This window comes from Perna viridis, chromosome 9 (assembly GCF_037379345.1).
Source record: "Perna viridis isolate PV_CMFRI_1.1 ecotype Kerala chromosome 9, ASM3737934v1, whole genome shotgun sequence".
In the NCBI taxonomy this organism is placed as follows: domain Eukaryota; kingdom Metazoa; phylum Mollusca; class Bivalvia; order Mytilida; family Mytilidae; genus Perna; species Perna viridis.
This window is the reverse complement of record NC_142453.1, coordinates 4,188,972-4,206,422: the sequence shown is the minus strand read 5'-3', so window position 1 is coordinate 4,206,422 and position 17,451 is coordinate 4,188,972. Positions and strand designations below refer to the sequence as shown.

The window sequence follows — 17,451 nt, the reverse complement described above, 5'->3', positions numbered from 1 at the left end:
GAGGTCCTGCGAACCCTTCTGTAGTTAAAAATTTAGAATGTTAAAGGTAGAGTATATGGAATAGTAATCAAGGGAACCAAGGTTATAGCGGTAACCAAAATAATGTAATCCAGGGACAAAGACCAGACATGGAAAACAGAAATACACAACAAAGAACATAAAGTAACTAATATCATACATACAAAGTAACAAAAGCATATGAGCAACATGAACTCCACTAAAAACTTGGAGCATGGACCTGTTTTTCTAGAAACACAAGCCGAGTTGCTAAAAATCAAAATCGGGGTAGACAAACGAGGAAAGGAAAAATATGACCCGTTGAATAAATCAGTTTTTAAGGTGCAGATGGATACGCCATAACGATCCATGAGTTCATGATGACGACCATAAAACTTCTGTAGTGATGACTTCAATCTTGTATCAACATAACCCTGTTCCAGAAGCGTATTTGTTCGAGTTCTAGCGCAATACAAAAAGTCTGCTTAGGTTAGGCAAGCTCTAGCATAACGTATGAGTTGTGATATGAACCCTCCATACACATGTGCTGAAGGGATGTTGCCACAGATGAAAGGAAAGTTGACAATTTTGAATGAAAAGTCGTCACGTTTGTTAGTAAAACATCTAAACAACAATGAGTTCGAACTGCAAAACCTTCAAGTATCGGCAGTTGTATATGTTCGTAAAACTAATTAACATGCAAGCTTTTTTGTCTAAGCAGGTCAAGACAATACATCATATATATAAATATGTAAAATCCCCAACGATGTTAGAACTGTCAAATTTGCGATGCAAATTTTTGGTCGTTCCCTCCGCGGGACTCTAACTCGTACTGCTGTGACATCTATGGCAACACCGCCTGCACAAAGTCCAGCGCCCTAGACCACTCAGCCAGCTAGGCTATATAAAAAAATAGCTTTCGCTGGCCGGGTCATTCCTCCTCGTAGGTTTAATCGACCTTTATATATATATATATATATATATACATTACGTCTTTATATATATAATTAGGAGGATGTTGTAGATAATGTAGTGGTTTGTTAAAGAAAAGACAAAGATAGGTGTGGTGCAATTTAAGGCAATGTCCGATAATATTTACAGCTTTCATTCATTTTATACAATTATATATTCACAGAAAAAGCATATAATAATTTGATAAAATATTTATATATTTTATGAAACAAACATACAGTAAACATAAAATTATGTACTTCATAAAATGTTAATGGTTTAAGCTCCATCTATCTACATATTTGCAGGTACATTCGTACTATCTTGGTAATAGCATATTACTTCTTATATATCAGTAATATCAAATCGTTCAAAACAGCTATTCAGGGTTATGGGTTCACTAATTTCTATTCGTGTTTTATCATAAGGGTTTTAAAGACAAGTTATATTTTCTAGGAATCGCTCTTGTAACTCATATACATAATTTTTGTACACAACATTTTACCCATAACAACAATTTTGTGACCGAGTTTATTCAATTAAAAATATCTCTATTCATCTTTCTTTAAAATAACCATACGCATTTGTGAATAGAATTCCAGGTAGCAATATACATCCATTTTCCAATAAGTAAATAATACGTATTGTCATTTTCGCAGAAAGGTACGATGTATCAGATTGTGTTTATTTTGAAAGCTAAGCGACCCGTCTCTGACGGAACGTGATAGGCCTTTCTAGACGAAAACACACATTGGATAAGGAATTGATTTGGAGACTTCGATAGGTAAGTATTTACGTACAACTGCATTACATTTTATAAGTTTTCAATATTAAATGTTATGATCATATTTTATGATAGTCAAGTGAACATGTCTCAGAAGAGTAGAGTAAAGCACTGTGCGAATGAAAAATAAGATAAAAACATTGATAAATGCTGTTCGAAAAAATACATCGTTCTTAAAGTAGTTATGATGATATGAATAGTCCAAGGATGTGATAATGCACACGACAATCACAGTTTGCATCAAATGATTATCATATGTAGCACATCTGGCTGTGTATTTAGCTAAAACGTATACTGCTACCACACTCTCCAAAGTAGAAATTGTGGAAAACCATAAATCTGTGCTATCCTCTTTTGGTCTCTCTACCAAGGACGATGACTGTGATTTACCTTCTATGTACTGGATTCCTTAACTCCACAAGAATCCATATAAACAATGTTACATAGCTGGATCTGCAAAATGTACCTACAAACCTCGTTTAAAACTTTTAACTTCTCTACTCACAGCTGTCTCAGAGGGTTTGCAGTTCTACCACAACACTTGTTACTCCCGTAGTAGTATAAATTCAATGTGGATCCTGAAAAATTCGAAAGATCTTTTGGAGACAATCAGTTCAAGACTAATATCAGAATATAATAGTATTAAAACCTATGATTTGTCAACACTGTATACTTCTATTCCACATACTCAGTTAAAATACCGACATTATACATCGTTGTTTTTCCAAGAAAGATGGTACACCTTGATACAAATATATCGTTCTTGGAAGAGATTCCTCATACTTTGTAAGATAAAATTCCAAATTATCTTTTCAACAAACGGTCGACATTCCAAAGGGAACAAATTGTACTCCTCTACTTGCTGACCTATTCCTTTGCTCTTATGAGGCTGACTTTATAGCTGATCTGATCCGAAAGAAAGAATATCGTTTAGCTATATCCTTTAATCTCAGTTTCCGCTATATAGATGACGTATTATCTTTAAACAAACCTATAAAAAAATCGGGGATTTGATACATCGCATCTACCTCAAAGAAATTGAGATAAAGGATACTACAGATACTGTAAAATCAGCCTCGTACCTTGACCTACACTTAGAAATGGATGGTAAAGGAAAACTATTGACCAAACTTTACCACAAACGTGATGACTTTTCATTCAAAATTGACAACATTCCTTTCATCTGTGGCAACATCCCTTCAGCACCTGCGTATGTAGTGTTCATATCACAATTCATAGGTTATGCCAAAGCTTGCTAAGACTACGCAGACTTTTTGTATTGCGCTAGAATTCTAACAAATAGGTTTCTGGAGCAGATTTACGTTGCTAAAAGATTGAAGTCATCACTATAAAAGTTTAATGTTCGTCATCATGAACTCGTGGATCGTTACGGTGTATCCATCTGCGTCATGAAAACTGACTTGTTCAACTGGTCATCGTTTTCCTTTCCTCTCTCGTCTACCCTGGACTTGACTTTTTATGAGGAACTCGGCGGATGTTTCTAGAAAAGCGGAGGACGCTTACTTTACCGGTGCACCTGGTCCATGCTCCCACGTTTTTAGTGGAGTCCGAGTTGCTTATTTGCTTTTGTTTACCGCTATAACCTTGGTTCCGTTGAATACACTTATAAATTCCTACTTCCTATATTTTTTTTCAAAAGTGAAAATACAAGAATCCAGTTTTATCACGACATTTAAATACTTAAGAACAATTGGTTACAATAAAGTAATCCTGAATACAGCATTTTTTTGCGGAATGTTTCTTTGCTGACACATGCAGCACAAATTTCCACGTTAGAATTATATGATCTTGACCGTTTTACTTAACAAATTTAAGTTAAACTAAGATTTCTTAAACACAAATCATAAATATATGAACTATAATGTATTGTTAATAAGAATCTTGAAGGTAGTTTAAATGAAAATGATTTATATTTCCCCGACATATTTAAAATTTACCAACGGCATCAAATGTCATAATAAAATCAATATTGGACAAAGACAATGTAAAGTATTTAAAAATGATAATGAATATTGTTGCAAAGTTAAATGTATGCACCATACAAAAAATGAACTTAAACTTATGACGGAATGAAATTAAAAAAAACAGTATATGTATCCTTATAAAATGCATAAAATCATAACCAGAGAGTATAGAAAAATGATTTGACAGTATAATTCTATGGAGATAATAAAAAAGAATACGATAAATATTTACCAAAAGTAGCCAGTTGCCAGAGAAAAGCAAATAAATAAATAAAATAAAATGTTAATGACGGTCAATATTAACTTTAGTTTTAAAATTTTCGCCTTTTCGCATGTTGGAGGCCTCATTGTAAAATGAACAAAGCAATAAAAATTTTACGCATGCGTCACATGCGTAAAACGCATGGTTTGAAAAACGCATCCACAAATTACACATGTATTATGCATACTATTGCATACTATTGAAGTGTAATAAAGATGGAATTCTAAATGGATAAGAAGTGGCGGAGATTTTACTTGTTCTACTACAAATGACTTAGATTATAACAAAGTTTCCCATTGAAAGTAGCTAGGAAAATGGCATTTTTTGCCCTTGAAAATAAGTTCAAAGTAATCATTGTGATCCATCAATTTATAAAAGGAGATTCTAGCATCAAATTTATTAATTAATCATTGAATGTCTAAATTTTCTTCTAAACAAACATATTTTACGAACAAATTTGGGAAAGGGGGTAGCTAAATCTCGACCCCTTCCATGATCTGTCATTAGCTACTTTGAATTGGAAACTGAATTGAAATTATTTCCTGCAGTTCTCTATACTGTACACCTCTGGCCACGGTAACGCGTTTTTTTCTACAATTAGTGGGAGATCTTTGGTTTTTATTGCGTTAACATACATGAAAGATTGCAATCGAATTTTTTTGCATCACGTTTGTCGAAATAAGAAGGTTCCATCCTTACTTTTGTCATTTTCTTGTACTTTCTATGTAAAAAAAGTTTTCCTGAACATTTACAATGTCGTGATTTTAATTTCGGGCAGCCAATCACAGCGGTTACGTGACATCTGTCTGCTTAAACATGAAGAACAAATTCCTGATGAATAAGTGAACGATTCTGTGGTTCACATCATGAATTACGATTGGTCGGAAAAGCAGGTCATGATCTAAGAACTTCTAATGACACTTTATCGTACTTGCACAAAGTGTATTAAATGAGATATTCAACCATTATTACAAATATGTAAACACATCTAACTAAACGCCATATGATTCTCACGAGGAAAGGACGCATCAATAGCTGTTGTTTTATCACTTTTGATGAAGCCTTCGTTAACTATCTTTTAAATGACAAGATATTTTTTTTTCAAAAATGAAGTTCATTAGGCAAATGTTCTTGTGAATCTGTTACAAACTGTTTCAAGCTCCCTCGTTAAAACTGTAAATGTTTTAGCTTCAGTTGAGTATTTTACAAGCGCTAAATCATATAGTGTATTTTATAAACCGTTTTAAAAGATCATACTTACCTGTATTACGTTTTAGTTTATTTACGCTAGAGTCTTGGTTCCCTTGATTACTCTAAAATTGAAATGTGTACTTCCTAATGACAAATTGGGTTGTTTTCAACTGTTTCATGCCTACTCACTGTTAATTAGTATTCATTAGTTTGAGGGGAAGAACATTTGGTTCTGTTAGAAAAGGGGTTACAAGTTGTATTGGGTAAAAATATCGATAAGACATATTTCGAATTTTTTTCCCTATATATTGGCCAGTATTATAATAATTTTCTGGGCAAGTAATAAGCGAAAAAATTCCTATTCATATTTTTTTCAATCCGAATTTAAAGTCTTCTCCTTCGATCAATGTTTTTTTACCTTTATACATAAATAATTTAATTTCAGAAGTATCACGCTTTCTGATTGGATTAAGACTTTTCTCCGCTATTTCACAGGCCAAATTTTGTAATGTGACTGTGATGTCACCAACCTTTTTTATTGATTACTTATTGAATTTTGATACATAAAATTAATTATAAGGAATGACTGTTATATTTTTGTCGGTCTATTTGAAATAACCTCAACGCCCGTGCTACACACTAAATAACCTGCGTTGAGATTATTTCTTCATAGACAGATAAAGTATAACAGTGATTCATTTGCATGTGTGTACGCAAGTTCAGTTTATTAAGTACTCATCGTTTTGTAAACAAGTACAATATTCCCTTCTCACATGCTTGCAATTTTAAATTCTTTGGAAAAATTCAATTACATATAATGCGTACCCATATGATAATTAGTGTAGATGTATATCAAATGCTGTATGAAATGTGCTTGTAGAAAAAAAGGAGAAGATACATATATGTACACAAAAGTTTTAAAAGTGCACTTTAGAGTCTGTCAATACGAATTTTTGCATAGTTTACACTGAAAACGATAAAGAATGCCATTTTTTGTATTATGGTAACTGATAAATGCAATAAATGATTATTGAAATAACTGCAAGGTATATAAGAATATATTTAGCTTCAAACTATTCTGATATATAAATTGATCACTTCCAAGTACCGATATCGTACGTGTCCATGATATATTTACTTGCAGCAGCTGTATATTACAACATTGTTAAACACTAAATCACCTAGTTCTAGTTCATCGACTCGTTTTCGTTACTCATTTACATAATTCATGCATACAAACTTGTCCCACGGAATGATTTTTCGAACGATTTTTTTTTTCAGTTTAAAAATATTTGTGAATATAGTTCTTTTAGCAGTTTTCATAAGTTTTCAGATATGAATATATTACATAACTCTTTCGCGAAAAGACACACTGCGTTTCTTTTGAAAGCTAAACGGCATGTTTCTACAGGATCAAGGTAGGTTTTAAAAAAATACATTTAGAATCTAGATTTAATTAGAGACGTCGATTGGCAACACAAAATTTCGTGATAAATAAAACAGTCCTGGAAGTTTCGCACTAAAATTAAATAATAATAAAAGAAAACATTGATGAATGTCTTTCGCAAAATGACATCAATATAAAAATGCAGTTTTTGAAATGAAAAGCAACAATGTTTATATGATGATCGCAACCCTATAGAAATATATTTATTATACCCAGGTAGCACGAACCTTTTTCGAAACATTATATTAAGAGTGTATTGTTAGTTTGCTAAAACATTTTCAACGGAACATTTTAAAATCGTTTTTAAAACATTTTGATGTTTTTTTTCAAAATGTTTTGATAACGTTTTTGAAACATTTTACCGTTTAAGTTTGAAAAAGGTTTTCAGAACTGTTCATTGAAATGTTTTTGAAATGTTTAAATAACATGTCACTGTGATGTTTTTGGTTCTATTTTTAACACATTATTTGGATATGTCATTAAAAAATGTTTCTTATATGTTACAAAAATATTTTCTGATGATGTTTTCATTACATTACTTTGACACGGGTAAAAAACATTTCCAGATATGGTTTTTAATACTGTTTTCTGAAATGCCCAATAAATAGTTGTAGAAATGTAAGAAAAACATTATAATATCTTATTTTTTTTAAGTTTTAAAACGAAGTTAGAAAATGTTTCTAAACTATTTTAAATTACATATTAAACAGAAAACAATTTTCTCATACATATCAAATACAGAATGAAAAATAAATGGGCTATGAAATTGAAATTCTGATAATCTAGCACTATAGGAAAATAAAAGCTATATATAATTACATCATAATTTAAACATTTAAATAAATGACCGAACAAGAATATTATACACATGCATTATACATGTACATGTAATACTAGTCTTCTAAATTTGTCATGCATATTTCATTTACAATTAATTTATCCCAGTTTACTGTTCCTTGTCTTTCACTTAAGAAACATCGATGATATATAGATGATGGCATCTCCATAAAAATAATAATATATAATAGTGTAAATGGTGTGCCACATGCTACTATTAAAATAGGTTAGAACAAATCTTTATTACTGTGCGTATTATCTTATACACATATGCAAGTAGCACAGACTATTTAGAAGACGATTTAAAGAAATAGATCTGTCCAACAAGATGTAAGTACAATTCTTTGTAATTAGATATTTAAAAACGGTATGCCAAATTACTTTGAAATAATGGTCTGTGTAAGCTTGTTTTGTAAACATAGCTGGTCAATTACTCGTTTTATATATTGCTAGTCACTAGACAAAATCACGTTGTGAAGACAAACACTTAAGTGATTTCTGATTTTGTTTTTATTTTTTTTTTATTACCTTTAAAATTTGTACTGCTCCAGAAAATTTCTCCGTTTCCGGTTTGTATAATATTGATTAAATTGCATGTACTGAAAAAGATGACAAAGTTAACATGTCAAAATTTAAACAATTAGGTGTTGACCCCGCACGGAGTAAGTTTTAACTTTTGATTATTTTCGTATGATAGATAAGTGACTCAGTGAATTAATTGATATGTTTGTATTGCCAAACTTAGTGTAAATACGTGTATCTTGAGAGTCACAAAGAACGTCCTATATATTAACCCGATCACTAGTTTGCAAATGTTTACATTCAAACTTTACATTAATTCCTGACCAAACATGGTACTTTTAAGGTATGTGTCAAAGAAAACAACTTTCTTCTGAATGAAAATAGACATATGTAGTCAACAGTTTACAATCATTTTGAAGTTTGTTTCAGAATTGTCAACTTTCCTTTCATCTGTGGCAACATCCTTTCAGCACCTGCGTATAGAGTGTTCATATCACAACTCATACGTTATGCCAGAGCTTGCCGAAACTACGCAGACTTTTTGTATCGTGCTAGAACTCTAACAAATAGGCTTCTGGAACAGGGTTATGTTGCTACAAGATTGAAGTCATCACTACTGAAGTTTTATGGTCGTCATCATGAACTCGTGGATCGTTGTGGTGTATTCATCTGCACCATACAAACTGATTTATTCAACATTCATAGTTTTCCTTTCCTCGTTTGTCTACCTTGGACTTGACTTTTTATGAGCAACTCGGCGGGTGTTTCTAGAAAAGCAGAGGACGCTCACCCTACCGGTGCACCTGATCCATGATCCCAGTTTTTAGTGGAGTCCGAGTTGCTCATTTACTTTTGTTACTTTGTATGTATGATTTTAGTTACTTTGTGTTCTTTGTTGCTTGTATCTGTTTTCCATGTCTGGTCTTTGTCCCTGGAATGCATTCTTTTGATTACCGTTATAATCTTGGTTGCCTTGATTACTCTTTCATTGTCATGATAGTTGTATGAATATTGTAATATTTTTTATGTGTCCTTAGGCTGATATTTTGCATTGAATCTGACCAGGACATTTATTTTGAAACTTTGCAAGTTATTTTTTTAGAATTTATAACATTACTTCATGTCCTGCATGTATGGAAAGCCAAATTGACAGAAACTTTGAAACATTTACACTACACATATTGTCAAAATTGGGTTCATAATATTGAATATGTTCTGTTAGTTTTGAATTTTATGATTTTTTGCATATTTATGTTTGTAAAATTTGTTTTTTTTTATGTTTTTTTTTTTTTTTGTTTATTGTAAATTTTACCCTCTCCGGGGGTTTGAATCGAAATAATAAAGTTCACAGTTTTGATTATATATTATGCTTGTCATAATTTAAAAAAAAAATTATTTCTTTATAAGAAATACATATGATCTCTTTTGAAGGGAATAAGGATTACAAAAGAAGCTCATACCTAACGATTTAATGTTCCCAATAAACCAAGATGATTATTTTTTTTCAAGGTAAGTTTTATATAGTGATGAGAATCTCACTGGACCATGACAAGTGATCATAGCATTTGTTAGTCTATTCGTGTGTCAATAGTATAGTTTTTCTAGCCTTATTATTTCTCAGGAGGAGCCAGGGGGAGCGCCACAATGCGGATGACGTCACATCCGGTGGCCATAGCCCGAAAGTGATCGGTAGAGGGAGGGGGACAGGAAGTGGACCTTGGGTGACCGGAAGTGGTTTTAGATGGGGATCCATGCCCAACAGTGGGAACAGGGGGAACCCTTTGATCTAGTACAGGGTCCTTAATTGTCAGGGGGTAAACGACCTCCATAGGTATCCCCTTAAATGTTTTAATTAGTGTCATTATATAGTATGATGTTAACAGGTAAGTATAAAAAGGGAGGTGTATTTTGACAAGAGTTATCTTTCTTTGTTTATATTGCTTTTTTAATTCTAAATTTTCATTAAAGTTAATTGTTTTTTAAATATTTTTTGTAAATTATTTGTTTGTAATTTCATTGTCTTTCTGTAATAATGTCAAATTGAATGGGCACTTTGAATGGGCACTTTGAATGGGCATTTTGAATAGATTTTAGACTTTGATTTGATTTTCTTTGTGTTCAATTGATTGTGTAATTTGAATAGACTTCTCACGGATTAGACAGATGTTAAAAACTTCCCATTTTACTGGTGATTTCAATAGCTCGTGTATTGATTTTTTACCGCTTTTTATTGTGCTTTATGACTACATAACAGGTCTAAGGACAATGTTTGCAATGTTTACCTCTCGGACATTAATTGTTATCGTTGTTTTAATTATTTTTGTTAAATTACGTTTAATATTTTTTCTATTCAGTTTGAATAATTAATGTTGCTATTTTGACTAACCACTCAAGATTATCCTGACAATTATAAGGTTTATAATTGATGTTTACAATCGGAACGTCAAGAGCCTTTGAATGGTGTATTGCCTTTCATTTTTGTTATAATTAGATTTTTATAGTAGACCAATGTATCACAGACGCACTCAACGTTTTCATCGATTTTATCCTTGTTATAGGGCTCTATTGGGTAAACCGATTTCTTTTTTCATTATATATTTTCAATGTTTACATGTCGAGTGCACTTAATTTGACCCGTTATTGGGTCCTGTTGGGTAAACCATTAATTTGTGGAGTTTTTTTCTCTCCATATTTTCATTCGTAGTTGTTTCCTAACCCTTTTTTTGTTTTAGTATTATATGATGTTTTTTTATAAGGAGTTTGTACTTTTTCCTGTTATAGTTTGTTTTCAAGTTACTTACACTCAAACTTCGACCCGTGTTATGAGGCTCTGATGGTAAATATGTTTGTTATGCTGTCGCTAACGGTTTTAATAGGGGTTATCGGGTTTGAGCTACCCTTTTTGTAAGAAGGTCTTTCTTCATAGTTTAATTACTCAACAACCTTTTATTTACAATTCATATTCATTGTTCCTTTCGTCGGGTGTCGTCTGTTTTTTTAATCCGGGTCCTGCTCCGTGGTCTGTATCATAAAGTGTTCTTCATTTCTTCCACATTAAGTAATTTCACGATCGGATCTTCTCATGACTCCGCTTTACTATGAGTCTTCTTGCCAGCCGAGTATCATAGGAGTCAAGGCTGTTTTTTTTCACTCTATTTAACCTTCTCTTCCTTTTATTCCTCGGTTTACATGACTTCTAGTCTTTGGTTTACATTGTATATCTCATAGAGCTCCTCTATTTTTGACGAACTATCCTCTAATTATATTAGGTCCAGGTATCGTAGATCAATATGATTCATCTAGTTGAACTTTTGTTACTTTCTTGATTTATTAAGGTCGCTGTTTCCTATACAAGGATGCACTATACTCCGCTCTGGTTTCCACTTGTATTTGGTATTCTGACGTTATACCACTGTATTACGTTCTTAATACAGCTCCTCGGTCTTTGTTCCGAAATCCTCCCTTCAATTTATAGGTGTCACATATGTTTTCTGGTTGACTTTTTTCTTGCCTCCAGCTGGTCTACCAGGAGGTCTTGTTGGGGCCTCACTTTCTTTTGTCGGTTCATTCGGTTTGTGTTGAGCCCTTTCTGTCGTCCATTGCACGTGTATGGCATCACGACTAGTGACCTCTTCTAAATGAAGGCCTCGACAGGGAATTATCTTGTAAATCTTTATTGCTCCGGTGCGTCCATCTCCTTTCCGAGTCCGCCAAGAAGTGACCATATATCCTTGCTAATTTATATTTATACTTTCCCTAATCCAAGAAAACATTCTGAATTTCCCATGGGAAAATGTTGCCTCTCAATCTCGAGTTGTCAGGAGTACCCTGTTTCATGTCGATCAATAAATATCCGTGGGGTTTGGGGGTTGCATACTCGTAAGATTTCATAAAGTAGTTTGTCTTTTTGGAAACATTTGTTGGGCCATGGTCATGGTCTGTGATACGTCTCTGGGATTTTTAAACTGAACTAGGTAATGGTATTCAGACTGATGGTTCTGTGAACAGATTTTGGACCAACAACATGACACTTATATTTTTAGGTGAGACTATTTCGTGAAGATATGCGAGATAGATTCAGTGACCAAATTCATCATATCGTCTAGAACAAGCAACTGTCTTTCTCTGGGATCAAAGTTGTCAAGGTCGGGTAGTCTTTGTACAAAGTAGACATCATCAATGGTTCCATAAATCGTTTGGTACACGTCATAGCAACATGTTATCCGATCGGGTCTAGGCATCATCAAGTGTTTTACGTTTTGTACGAATCGGCGTACAAACATCGTTTTTCCATTTCCAGTGGGTCCTGCTATGACGCTGGTAAAGAGATGGGCCCACGGCATGAGTCCAAGTACTCCTTGGGTACGTCGAAAGCAAGGGGATTGTCTGTCGAATGTACGAAAAAGTTTTCGTCAGCTGGGTCCTTGGGTAAGCTTTCTTGAGTTTCTTCCTGGATTGATTTGCGTAGCTCTTTCATCGAAGTATAAGAGTCTTGGCGTAGTCTATTCATCAAAGTATTCTGATTTTCTTTCCTCAATGAATACTGGTGAAGTTTGGTCATCAAAGTATTATAGTCGGTTTGACTGGGCCTTATTTGTGGGTAGGTGTCTGTACCTTGCCGTATCTGAATATTTACGGTGAACTTGTCTCATATGTTTGTTTAAACTATCCATTCTACTCAAAGACTTTGAACAGATGGAAAAGGGGAACATGTTTACTCTACGACAGTCCATTTACAATTTTCGCTTTTTCCGGGTTAAACGCGTTTATATATGATTCAATGTTTCCAGAACATTGTTTGGTTTACCATAAGTGTATGAATGATTGTTGATGTGTGCATGCTTGTACGTGTGTGGGTTTGTATGTATGTGTGGGTGATTGAGGTCAGATACACCCTTATCCTAACACTAACCCTAACCCTTACCACTAACCTAACCCCTAACCTTAACCAATAACCCTTGACAAACATCTACATCTGACCCCAACCTTAAATAAAACCCTAAGCCTAACCGAACACTTAACCATACGCTTAACCATTGCCATAGATTTGATCCTTTATTTAACGGTTGAGTCTAACAACTTCCTTGACACTAGACCTTATCTGAAACTCTAACTTTAATCCTAACTCTAAACCAATCCCTACTGACCTAAGTGCTATACATAACAATAGGCGTAACCCTATACTACACCATACAGTTAACCCTATCCCTAACACAACCCTAACCACTGATCCTAACCCTAACCCCTAACCCTAATTCGAACTTTACCGTAACCCTAGACAAACATCAACATCTGACCCCAACCTTAAACGTAGCCCTAACCCTAACCACACATTTTACCATAAACTTTACATTTGCCATAGACATGGGCCTATATCAAAAGGTTGAGTCTAACAACTTTCTTGACACTATACCTTATCTGAAACTCTAACCCTAACCCTAGCTCTAATTTTATCATAACATTTTCTTTCACCTAAATGCAAACGCTTTCACTATATTCCAAACACTAATCCTAAACATAACCAAGACATTGTTAGACTCAACTATTAAATATAGGATCAAATCTATGACATGGGATAGCCCTATGGTTAAGTGTTTGGTTAGGCTTAGGGTTTTATGTAAGGTTGGGGTCAGATGTTAATGTGTGTCCAGGGTTATGGTTAAGTTAGGGTTAGGGTCTTTCTGACCTCAATCACATACACCACACACATACACATACAAACACACACACGTACATACAAACACACACATCAATAAACAACCATTCATATACTTTGAGGTAAACCAAACGATGTTCTAGAAACATTGAGTCATATATTAACCCAAGGATCCAGCTGACGAAAGATTTTTCATACATCCGACGGACGACCCCCTTGCTTCCGATGTACCCAAGGGGTACTTGGACGACCATTTCATGCCGTGGGCCCATCTCTTTAAAAGGAATATAGCAGGACCCACTGGAATTGGAAAAAAGATGTTTGTACGCCGATTCGTACAAAACGTAAAACACTTGATGATGCCTAGACCCGATCGGATAACGTGTTGCTATGACGCGTACCAGACGATTTATGGAACCATGGAGAATATCGACTTTCTACAAGGACTCCCCGACCTTGACACATTTGATACCAGAGAGAGACAGTTGCTTGTTTTAGACGATATGATGAATTCGGTCACTGAATCTATTTCGCATCTCTTCACGAATTATTCTTACCATAAAAATATAAGTGTCATGCTTTTGGTCCAAAAATTTGTTCAACAAAAACAAATATCACAGAATCATCAGTCTAAATGCCGATTACCTGGTTCTGTTTAAAATTCCCAGAGACGTATCATAGGCCATGAGCATGGCCCAACAAACCTTTCCCAAAAAGACAAACTACTTTATGAAATCGGACGAGTATCCAACCGCCAAACCCCACGGATATTTATTAATCGACATGAAACAGGGCACTACAGACAACATAAGATTAAGAAGCAACATTTTCCCATGGGAAATTCAGTATGTGTTCTTTGATGAGGAAAAGTATAAATAGAAATGAGAAAGGATATGTGTTCACTTCTTGGCCGACCCCGTAATCTTTAGTGGTTAGTCAAAATAACAACATTAATTATTCAGACTGTATTATACAAAACATATTTAATATAATTAAACAAAACAAATTAAAACAAGGATTAAATTTAATGTCCGAGAGGTAAACTTTGCACAACATCGGATGTGATGTTATGCGCATGCTCATTCGGGTGCTCCCCCTGAAAAAAACTAAGGCTAGAACTCATAATATAATACTTGTGACTATTCATTCATTTGACCGCAATATGCAATAACTCTTTACATAAAACAGTAGCAGATCTAGAAACTCCGAAAAGGTGGGGAAATATGGCCTTTGAGGGGCTCATTATTGGTAGTATTATTAATTTTCTATAAAATCAAAAGTGTTTTTTTTTCAAATACGAGGGGAACAATGGGCCCCTCTTGGATCCACTCTGCTTTTGTTGGACTTCAATAAAGTTTTAATTATAGAAAACATGTATGAAGTTTGGTTCCATGGGTATTCACTTCCTGTTTGAAGTGGACATACATTTTAAAGGTGTTCATAGCCCTGCTCACCACAATTTCATCTTAAAAACTCAATTCATGATTTTTTTCAAAGTGCAAATAAAATCTTGATACAAAGCAGCATGTTTTAATCTAGCAGACAATAATATTTCCAAGATTGACACATAGACGTGTTGCAAAAAAAAAAAAAAAAAAAAATCAAGTAATATGTTATTGATAGTATGTATACTTTTTTCTTTCAACATTTAAATTCTAACTACTGTACGTATTATGTATATCGTGACTATACCATTAATCCTGTACATCTTTTTTTCAGGCTAATGGAAAAAAAACGCTGCTTGAGATGCCTGAAGATAAATAAGTGATCTGACAAAATCTATCTTTGAAATTTCATAATTTAGATGTTATTGAAAGACGAATTTATAATAGTATCATAGTGATTGTTGTTGACAACGTTATCATAACATTTCTGCAACCATACATTTTTACGTTTAAAAATTTCTAAAGAAATGTGTTCAGTCTTTTTAAGGAAACGTTATAATAATATTATAGTGAATGGTTATTGGAAACGTTATTATGACATTTCTGCAACCATACATTTTTACGTTTACAAAACATTTCTAAAAAAATGTTTTCAGCCTTTTTATGTTGTTTGTTTGTTTGTTGGGGTTTTACGTCCGAGCAGCAATATTTCAACTATATTCAGGCGATGAACATGAAATGGATGATAATATGAACATGAAATGATGATGAAATGAAAAAGGGATGGGACACAAGGACAATGGGGTCGACAAATTTTGATTGCCACTGGAAATAGGGAGAGGTGGGTAGGGTCGGGCAATTTAGCCTCCTGTGGCGGAGCCCTATGGTTCCTACTCCGGGAGAATACCACAGTAGGGTTCCTTAACATGCCAGGAACTTGGGATCTTTCCCAACACGGGGCACCACTATGGTTTGCGGTCAGGTTTTCCGTATTATAGCCTGACAACCCCAGCGTGTAACACGCCAGGGGTACCCCATTCCACCACCTGGGGCACACATCCCAGTTGCTCTGTGGGCAGAGCGCCTTAGCCACGGGCTAGGGTTTTGAGCACTATTTAGTCGCCTTTTACGACAAGCTTAGCGCTGCTGCAGGCTTATTCTTTTAACACTCGGACCTGCACGGGGCTTCAGCCTGTTTATGGAAACGTTATAAAAACATTATAGTAAATGGTTATTGAAAACGTTATCATAACATTTCTGCAACCATACTTTTATACGTTTTAAAAACATATATAAAAAATCTTTTTTCAGTCTTTTTAAGTTTTCCAAAACATTTTTATTACGTGTTTTGCTAGCTGGGTACTTTCATTTAATGCTTTTTTGTATTCAATTAAAGTGTAAAATTTCGAATATCAAATGAAATGAATTGAAATGTGGGAAACAATCAACGTACGATGTAAAAGAATACAGTCAAACTTCACTCGCTCAAACTTGGATGGCTCGAGCACCCGGGATTTCTCGAATAAAATTTAAAGTACCAAACTTTTCTCCTATATGATCAATATAAATAACTTTGGATTTCTCGAACTCTCGAACAGACGTGTCGGTCCGTTCGGTAATAAGTCTTAGAGAATAACCTTCACTCAACTCGTCAACCATTTTGTTAGCTTCGGCCTCAAACGGTGCGAAAAACTGAAACCCTATCAATAATCTAACTGTCAATTGTGTTGATTAAAGGTAACATTTAAGTCATCACTAATTGATAGTGTTAATTAATCTAACAAAGTACTGATTGAAAGTCCAATGTCGACATAATAAAAAAACATAAAAATATAGATGAAAACAAATTATTGACCAAGGAACTCTGAAAGTTTGTTGAAAGCAAACATGGCAATTTTAATGTAAATAAATCAACATAACCTTCCGAAAACGAATGAAAAAATCCGAGAACTAACAAAACTTCGTAGGACGTAAGCTATTTTTTAACGATAAAGTTGAACTCGGATCGGCAACGTAAAAAAAAATTCTCGAACTCTCAATAACTCAAACACATTTTAATGGTCCCTTGGAGTTCGAGGTACCAAGGTTAGACTAATTCCGCGGAGTATTTATTTCTTATACTTAAACATGTTTCTTTCATAAGGTTTTCATACTTCACAGACAAATTTGAAACTATCAATATCATTAAATGTCAAATTCAACAAGCATAATTTTTGCCACAACACAAGTTCGCTTTAACTTAATAACTGTAGGAATCTTATGAAACTTATAAAATGATGATCAGAATACAAAACTACGATCATATGACCGTTACATGCTCTGAAAGTTTATCAAAATGATATGACAAAAGTCCACATGAAGTAGTCAAGGATAATTATTAAAGTTTACAAACTATAATAAATAATAAAACCATTAAAAACAAATTAAATGCTGA

At 33.9% G+C, this 17,451-nt stretch overlaps 1 protein-coding gene across 1 annotated transcript in view; it reads left to right on the top strand.

The window, feature by feature from the left end:
• Positions 1-1,564: 1,564 nt before the first annotated feature.
• Positions 1,565-17,451, top strand: part of LOC148606180 (uncharacterized) — a 32,508-nt gene continuing 16,621 nt past the window's right edge. The window contains exon 1 of the mRNA XM_088543629.1: positions 1,565-1,732. The gene's annotated coding sequence lies outside the window, so the exon portion shown is untranslated. The remainder of the gene's footprint in view (positions 1,733-17,451) is intronic.